This window comes from Zingiber officinale, chromosome 10B (assembly GCF_018446385.1).
Source record: "Zingiber officinale cultivar Zhangliang chromosome 10B, Zo_v1.1, whole genome shotgun sequence".
NCBI lineage: Eukaryota > Viridiplantae > Streptophyta > Magnoliopsida > Zingiberales > Zingiberaceae > Zingiber > Zingiber officinale.
The window spans coordinates 57,356,853-57,366,725 of NC_056005.1; the positions used below are offsets into that span (position 1 = coordinate 57,356,853).

The following is a 9,873-nucleotide window of genomic DNA, read 5'->3' on the forward strand; positions in this document are numbered from 1 at the left end:
AATCTGGGGCTTGCATTACTAGAGCTGAAGTAAGAGCATTTTAATCTTTTTAAAAGCCTTCATGCAATCATCATCAAAACAAAATTCAACATCTTTAATCAACAAATTAGTTAGTGGCTTGGAGATTTTTGAAAATCCTTGATGAAATGCCTATAGAATCCAGCATGTCCAAAGAAACTCCTTACTCCTTTTACATTAATTGATGGGGGTAACTTTTAAGTTTGTGATGTGGGCATTGTCTGAGGATATTGTTAAATCTATCTCATGCTTCAAATAGTGATTCAGAGTCTGACTGTTTGAAGCTTGCTATCAAATTTCTCATATGAGCAGTTTTCCTAGGAGAATAGAATTTGCCCAGAAATTGTGGCTCGCATTGCTCCCAAGTTAATATGCTATTGGCTGGTAGGAATTTAACCACTGTTTGGCTCTATCATTCAAAGAAAACCCAAACGATAATAGTCTCATTGCCTCTACCGTTCATTTTCATTGTACCATAGATTTCATAAAAGACTTCAAGATGTTGATTCGGAGCTTTATGTGGTCTACCCCTAAATTGGTTCTGTTATACCATAGTGATTATCGTAGGTTTTATTTCAAAATTATTGGTTCAATGTGTGGTATGATGATGCTAGACCAAATCCCACATGCGTATGGTGTTGTGTAATCCTGCAGAGGTTTGCCTACCATATGTGAAAGTTCTTATTCTTGTTGAAGTATTTACAAGATTCTTCTTCTATGATAAGTTTTGTCAATCTCAGGGTCAATAGATCTCCTGCAAAGTTAGATCTATGCATACGAGAATAGGATTGCAAATATTTCAATCACAAACTGGAAGTGCTGGAAATATAAATTGCAGAATTTGAATTGCAAAAGAAATATTGCAGAAAAAAAATAAGGAATGCAATATGAGAAATTACCAAAACAAAATTTCTGAGACTAGTTACAAGTATGAAAAAGAAAAGAAAGAAAAGTTTAATCTAACTCAAATGATTATCGCTAATGTTATAAGCGCAGTCTCCAGCAACGACGCCAAAAACTTATTACGATACAGCAAGTGCACAGTTTCGTCGTTAGTAAAAAAAGATATCGAACCCACAGGGACTGGTTATAAGCACTAACGATGCGTCAAAAATTGAAAGCAAGCAAAGAAATCAAAATGCAAAAGAAACAAAACAAATGGAAATACTGAAAGTAAAGTGTTAAAATATAAAAGAGAAATAGAAAATTGAGGTTGTGCAAACAACCCCCCCCCCTTCAACAGACTTAAACTCTTCATCGTCCTGATGAAATCAAAATGGAGGTGGAGGGCGAGGAAAGGGAGGTCTACATGATAGGAAAGAAGGAAAACTAGGGAAGTCCGGAGACTGACAAAGGATCCTATGGTATTCGTAGAGGATGTCTACTTGTTGACTAGTGACACTCATGCCCTCCATGAATTCTCTCATTCTAGCCTAGTCATTGTCATAATCTTAGACAAACTTGGATGTTCCTAGTGAACTAAAAATGATCACGCACCTCTTGAAACTGATCAGCTGACAAAGTGAAGTGGCCCTCCAACATTTGTCGTTGGGCCTCATGCTTCTTGTGAAGCGAGTTTAAAGAGGTACGGAAGTCAGAAAAGTCGAATTGGAATGACCCGTACCATAGGTAAAAAAGTGCTTAGCAGGTTTCGGATGTCCGGATGGCTGCGGGTGTCCAGATGACAAGAGCTCAAGGTGGGGTTCGGTGTCTTTAGACAAGGAGGGAATAGACTTGGGAATAGAATGTGTGATCACCCAATTAGCGGGGTTGCGAACTAAGGTCCGCTTGGGACAAGGAAGAGGTAACGGAAACTCGTCTCTCATAGGAAAGGTAAACCCATCCCCATCCCAGCAAATCATATTCATGGAAAGGCATGCATCTATATCGATCATGTTGTTGCCATGAATATTTCTAACTCATCAAGATTATAACCAGATTTATAGCTATTTGGGTGATTAATCCGCCAAAAACAATCAATCACGAGGCTACTTTCCCGACTCTCACGAGGTTTTGCAGAAAATAGAAATCGGAATCAAAGTCAATCTTATTTAACATAGCTCAAAGAGCATAAAGTTCCACTTTCCTAAAGACTCCAACGTTATCCCCTCTACCAAAGATGGTTTTACTCATGACATGGTGTAAATATCTAAAGATGGAATTCTGCATATGGGAAGCCTTAGCTCTAGAGGGCTCATAAGAGTTGTCTAATCCGTTAATTGAGCTCCAAAAACTATTCCAATTAAATATAGGATCAAACCTATGAGAGAAACCGGTGGGTAGGCCAAAACAATTTTTAAAGTCACTAAATGTCCACTGAAATTCTTGATTCATTAATCTAAAACTAATTTTTCCAATATAATCATCCTCATTAGAGTAGTAGACATCTATTGAGCTTAAAAATTCAAAGACAATTTGAGGATATGTGGGTAGATGTGAATCATATCATTCCATTCAAAAGCACTAATCATCAAATCTATATTACCTCTAATTCCTAAAGCATCTATTGTAGTTGGATCCATGTATCGTGTGCACACAATCGTTCTAGTGACAAGAATATCATATATAGATTTATGTTCATCAGTTTCAAAGACAATATGAAATTCATACCTTCGTCGCGTGCTATCCTCTTGCCTTTTCCCTTTACCGTAGCTTTCTCCTTGCCCTTTTCCCTTGGTGGTTCCTTTCCTCCGCTAGATCCACCACTTGTAACGCCCGCCCTCCCTGCTACCCTAAGGGACGGGGCTACGATACTCTACGTATAAATTTTTCTTTTTAAAACAGCGGAAGACTTAAAATAATTTTCATAGTTTTAATAAAACTTTTCTTTTAAATTTCTTTTGAACTATACTATCACATGGCATCAAAATCATAACATCAAATCTAGTAGAATCATAATGTCAAGCCACACATGTTTAGGTATCACAAGTCATAAAATACCAATGCATAGTTCTTTAAAGAAACTTTAAGCAGGTTCTTATTTATTTGGTTGCCTAGCCACTGCCACACACATCTTCGTTGCCCCTCCTGCTGCTCCTCTAACTCATCCAGCTTTTTCCTTTATCTGTGGTACAAGGAAAGTAAGCTATGAGCACTCATGGCTCAGTAAGTTCCTTTCCTACTCACTAAAACCAACAATCAGCACATAATCAAGAATGCATCAACAAGTCATAATTTCAACTAATCATGGCATAACATAGCATTCTATTCAAACATATCATGCATCATAATATAATCACAACTAGTCATAGCATATCAAGCATCATCATGGCCGAAACATATACATAGTGCATTGCATAAAACATAGCTAGACATGGCATAACAAACAAGTATCATGGTATATCAAAGCATGGCCGAAACATGTATATCAAAGCATCATACTATGGTCGAAACATGTACATCAAGGTATCATCATATCCATGGCCGAAATTTATATATCAAGCATCAACAAATCCATGGCCGAAACATGTCTATAAGGTATAGCATGAACATAACATAATCATACCTTATCATGGCATATCATAATCAAGAGCATAACATGAAACATAGCATAATCATAAGGTGTATGCAATATGATTTTGGAAAACATGTATCCGAAAAACATGTGTATGTCTCATGATCTTTAAAACCATTTTCTTTTACATATATACTTGAAAATAATCTCAACATAAGGGGGATCCCGGCTATGTACCACTTACATATTGCGCGCAACCTTGTAGGTCCAAGGTAGCAAGTCTTGAACCCTACGAGGCAAACATACTAGGCCCTTAGTCCTAGGGGCACTTAGGAGCCCATCCCTAACGAGGTCCTTAGTCCCCGGGGCGCTTATGGAGCCCACCCTTGGTACAAGCCACTCACATATAAAGTAAAGTACATGTCATACATATCATGTATCATAAAAGCATGCATCACTTAGGCACACATCATATCATAAAAGTATGCATCACTTAGGCATACATCATGTCATAAAGGTATGCATCACTTAGGCATACATCATATCATAAAGGTATGCATCACTTAGGCATACATCATGTCATAAAGGTATGCATCACTTAGGCATACATCATATCATAAAGGTATGCATCACTTAGGCATACATCATGATGTATGTCATAACAATATGCATCACTTAGGCATAGATCATAAAAACATGCATATCTTAAGCATAAAGCATATCATCAAGCATGCATGATTTAACCACATAACATATCATGAAAGCATGCATATTTTAAGCACTAAACATAGCATCAAAGCATGCATAATTTAACCTCATATCATAACATAAGCATGCATATTTTAAGCACAAAGCATATCATATCATAAAAGCATGCATATCATATCATAAGTCATAAATCACAAGCATACATATTAAGCATAAGGGTGTATCTTGTGATTATCCTATCATAGGAAACATGGTATCATATTTATCTTGGTTTTAAGCTTCCTAAACCCTTGTGGCTGAAACCCTTTAGAGCTCAATTTAGGTTAAACACAACATCCAAGCATGTGGCACCTAAATTATCATCATAACATTTTCATAGGAAGCATTATAAACATGATTAACTTAGTTTGTAAGTTCCTCAAGTCCCTAATTTTTTTACATGGCCGAAACCTTAAGGTGTGAAACAAGGTTCCATATGACATAAAAGCATGGACAACTTTAAATCATATTTATAACATTTTTACCAAGGAACAAGGTAAGCACATTTGACACATTTGAATTGGTTCCTAAGCTCTTCAAGCCCTTAACATATGTCATGGCCGAAATTTAACAAGTTCTCATTAGGGCTTCAAACAAGCATACAAGCATGTGAACTTGGACTAACATTATGTATAAATTCATACAAGGCATCATACAATAGTTATGGCCGAAACATACCCTAGCATCATTTTAGGTCATAAAACAACATATAGCAATTGAACCTTGGCTTTCTACTTGTCATATTTCATGTAGAGTGACATGAGCATATTTAATTTAAGTCCTAGGGTTTCTAGGGCATCTATTCCTTCATGACCAAAGCATTCAAGGGTTCATTTAGGTCATGGAAAAATTATACAAGCATGTGAAACAATCAACACATTATCCTATTTTCATAATAAGTACTTTTAACACAGTTGGTTTCATTTCTAAGGCCTCTAGGTCTTTTAAACCCTACTTGGCCGAAACTCACAGAATATGAACTTGCTTCAAATAGCCTAAAAGCATGAGAATTTATACAAGTTTCATAGCATGTATAAGGACAAGCATAATGAGTATACATATGAATTGTGTCTTAGGCTTTCTAGGTTTCTTTTCCTCTTTTTCTCTTATTTTTTTCTCGTGGCCGAAACCTACCATTCCTTAGCTAGGTTTTTAAGTGGCCTAAAGCATGAAGAACCTAAGTAAGTTTCATGGCAAAAGTTACTAAGAAACATGTATACAAATTGGTTCATGAATAAGCTAGGACCCCTTGTGGTCATACATGTTATATGTCATGCAACTAATTTTTCTACACCCTAATTAAGCATGAGGGCATTAACCAACTTTCATATCTAAATAGCACAGAGGTCTTGAGCATATTAATATTTTGTTTAAGCTTTTCTAAGCCATCCATCTCATCATGGCTGAAAAACCCTAAGAAGGAGTTCATGAAATTCTAGCAATATTCAAGCATACAAATCCTTTAAGATCTTTGTATTCTATCACATGAGCATGGTTATTTAAATTTCAAGGTCTTCCTAACCCTAAACCCTTTCTTGACCGAATCATATGAGTGGGTTTTCTCTTAGTTTCAAATATCTTCTAAGGAAGGAAAACTAATACATGATCCTTAATATTTCATAGGGAGAACCTTGTACTAGTTGGGTAAAACAATAGATTTTCCCTAGCCTCTTAAGAATATTTTTGGCCGAAATTCTAGGGTTCAGTACTCCTCTGATCAAGCATCATATAGGTATAAAAGTATGAAGAAGAACCCCTTTACATAGCATAGAAAAATCCATCATGTAGTGAAGACTAGTTTAAACACCATTAGATTTTGAAAGCTCTTCTTGGCCGAATTTTCTCAAACTTGTTTCTAGGTTTTAAAATCTTCTTAAAATCCGAAAAGCACATAAAAGCCTTGTACCACAGGTATGGGGAAAGCTTACATCCTTTTCGGTTGTGGATCTAAGGTATGGTGAAGAAGAAGTAGCCTCTCCTTCTAGTTCCTTTCCCTTGATTCCCTTGCTAAGTCCTCCTTGTATCTTAGGTTTTCTTAGGAGAAAACCTTGGCTTGGGGCCGAAAATGGAGGAGAGGGGAACTGAGGTTTCGGTGAGGGAGAGGAGAGAATGAGAAAAATGAGAGAAAATAGAATTTTTCCCTTTACATATTCTCTTTTATGTTAAGGGGGAAGAGGTAGCCAACTTAGTTTTTGCTTTCCTTCTCCCTTAGCCTTTTTTTTCTATTTTATTTTTATTTTTATTTATTTATTTATCCTCATCATTCATGGTGAAATAAGGGGGAATGAATCCCCTTAATTCCTCTTTAAACATTTCGGCAAAATCAAAGAGGAAGAGGGAGAGGAAGGGAGGAAGGCAAGTTGCCTTTCTCTTGCTCTTTTCTTGTTTCCTTTTGGCTAGCTTTTACTCTCATCTTTATCATAAGTTTCCCTCCTTTGTTATCAACATATTATTCCTATCCCAACTGGTTATTACCCATTAATTCTATGCAATATAATATAAGAGGTTCAAGGTTCAATCCTTGACCTCTCCCTATTTTTATTTCTTTTTATTTCCTTTTTGGTTCAACTCATTTCCTATTATTTTCTAAGGTTAAATCCCACATTCATATATTTATCTTACAAGCTTAGTGGGTATTACACCACTTCCCTTTCAGAGTCTTTTCAATAGATGAGACATGATATCAAGTTAAGAGAGGGAAAGGTGATTAATCAGAGAAGTGAGGTCATATGAAAAGAGAAATAGATCTTAAGAAAGGAGGAGGAGAAGAATCAAAGTTTTTGATCTAGATCTAGATCTATTTCTAGTTCTTGGAGAAAAATGAGTTTTAGATCTAGATCTGAGGAGTAGAAGAAGAAGGTTTGTAGATGAGAAGGAATGGAGAAAAGGAATTCGGCTTGGGTGTGTGACCGACACAGCCTTGGCATGGTTGTGTCTTATAGACACGGCCCAGTCTAGATGCCCCACACGGCCGTGTGGATTGACATGGCACAAGTCTTCCTTTTCATGGCTATATCCACACGACTGTGTCATATGACACGGGCAGTGAAGTCTTCCCCTCAGCTGGTTTCACACGGTCGCGTGTACCACACGACCGAGTTCTTTTCCTCCACTATTGAGTTCACACGGTCGTGTGTTTCACACAATTGCCTTCTTCTTTCTCTCTAGAATTTCCGCACGGTCGTGTGAGATCACACAGCCTTGTCTATCTTCTCCTTGGGTGAACTCACACGACCAAATGCTTCTCCTTTTCTGTTTGTATCACATAGTCGTGTGAAGTCATATGGTCGGTTCTGTAAGGTCCAGAAGTGCTAAATTTTCTCCTTTCTGACTTCTCCAATACCTCCACACCCATGAAATGATCATTTCTAGCTCATGGAGGTTATATACAACCTGAAAACAAAGTAACAAAAGATTAGAAACACTAACAAAAGAAAAGTGAACATGAATCTAACTAAAAGAACCCTTGGGTTGCCTCCCAAGAAATGCTTGTTTAAAGTCTTTAGTTCGATCCCATCTCTATTTCCACTGACTATACCCATGGAGGCACGAATTTTCCTCCTCGGGTTGATGTTGTTGCTTCTTCCTTATTTCTTTCCCTTGGATGGCTGAGGTACTTCTCATTCTTAATTAGGGGCCTTCTCCCAACATTTGCGTGTTCATATTGTCACGCCCCAGGTAGTCCCTGTCCGAAGAAATTTCGGCAGCATCTCCCCTGTACGGGTGACAATATGAATCCAGAATACATATATCTCTATACCTCGGCCACACACGGCCGGAATAATACAATACAAATAAGAAACAATCCACGCAGTTATATTCAACATTTCCGCACAGATATAATATGAACAATCCACGCAGTTATATAAAGAAAGAATGATATAGAATCCTCGAAGATATATGTAAACATCCTACTCCGCTACAACGAAGAAAGACAAAATCCACGAAGTAATGAAAATATATCCGCAGCGGAAAACCAAAAGTAGTAAACCCAAGTGTTCGATATAAAGTCCACAATACAAAACCCACATCACAAGTATATAAGATGCAAAAACAAAACAGATCCCGACAACAGGAAATCCTCGCGATAAAGGGGCTAGCGACTGGAATCTCTCCTGATGGCCTCAACCTGAAAAATAGTAACAACGGGGTGAGTTCGAAGAACTCAGCATGTAATCCAATAGATATGTACAGCAACATATAACCACCAGTAACATCCTATGGTACAGTACACTAAACCATAGAGCCTACAGTATAGTTTCCTAACAGTACAACCTATGGTACAGTCTCCTAACAGTATAACAGATATGCATAGCTGAAATAAACTGTAATAACCAGCAATAGGCATAAAGTACAGTCTATAGCAAGAATAATAAGAAAATGCATAACTGAAATAAACTGTACTCACCTGCGAGGCTTGGGCAAATGACTGTGGACATACACAGACAAAGATAGTCAGAGCAAATAAGCATGTATCCTATATGCATGTCAATCATATGCAGTCACCCAAGTGCATCATCCAATATGCAACAATCACAATAAATGCAATATGTGCATATGATGCAATATGACATGGTCGCCCCTGTCAGCCAGTCAGCCATCTCACACACAATGGTGAGACCGAGTGGGTAGGGCTGTGACACCGTGCACTCTGCCGTCACTACTCCTGATGAATGACCAAGTGGACGGAATGCTGTCGGAGTACACCTATCCTCCTACCTCAGATATAGTGAGGGAGCGCAATGCTCTGATCTCCCGGTACACAATGACGGGGAGGGACCCCGGCTGCAACCCCGCTGTATCGTGTTACCCATGAGCACCCCGGCGGTGCACCACCGAGCAACCTACCATACACACCCTAAGTGCTGTGCCACTACCCATGCAGTGGTCACGTGTGTAGAGGTCCATGTAGCTGGCCGACGAGCTCAACAACAATGGAGTCGTCAATCGCCCAGCATGCAATCATGCGATATGGTGCGTGCGGCTACAATATGTCATACCTGAACATATCCTCCTCCATATATATGTGTGTCAAAAAGGTACACACATAAATAACCCTGATAGAAGCAGCATAAATCCAAGAACACATATATAACAACGAGATAAGCAATATGAATCCAACATCACATATCTAATATGTATAACAACTAATCCAGTATAGTGAAGCACTATAAATATCCATATCCACGAACACATATACACATGGTAAGAAGTAAAGGTATACCAGCCTAATGTATAGCAGATAACAGTAGAAGCATGTATCAAGTATCAACCAAACCTAAATCTAGGGGAAGTGTTGAACTACCAATCACTAGTAACCGTCTACAGGTATCGAATAACCTATAACCAGGGAAGTGCTAAATCTACCAATCACTAGTAAGTATATATAAACTGCACATATCAAAAGACACTATCAAGAGATAAGTCAAAGGGTACCCGCCTCAAATAGCAGGTAGTATCACGCCAAATCTAACGTTGAGACGCCCGTCTCGAATCAGAGTCCTGTGTGAAACAATATATATATTTTATTTAGCTAAATCCAAAAGAATAGCTAAATAAAATCCCTAATAACAAATTAGGGCAAAACCCTAATCAATATCATCTCAACCTTCCCAATTTAAATCTAACAGTTAATTAGGGTTAATTTCCGTAAC

At 37.9% G+C, this 9,873-nt stretch overlaps 1 non-coding gene across 1 annotated transcript; it reads left to right on the plus strand.

Moving 5' to 3' along the window:
- The first annotated feature begins 218 nt into the window (after positions 1-218).
- On the plus strand, positions 219-324 carry LOC122030655. The gene has a single exon (XR_006125524.1). It is a non-coding gene; the product is annotated as a small nucleolar RNA R71 (small nucleolar RNA).
- Positions 325-9,873: the final 9,549 nt, after the last annotated feature.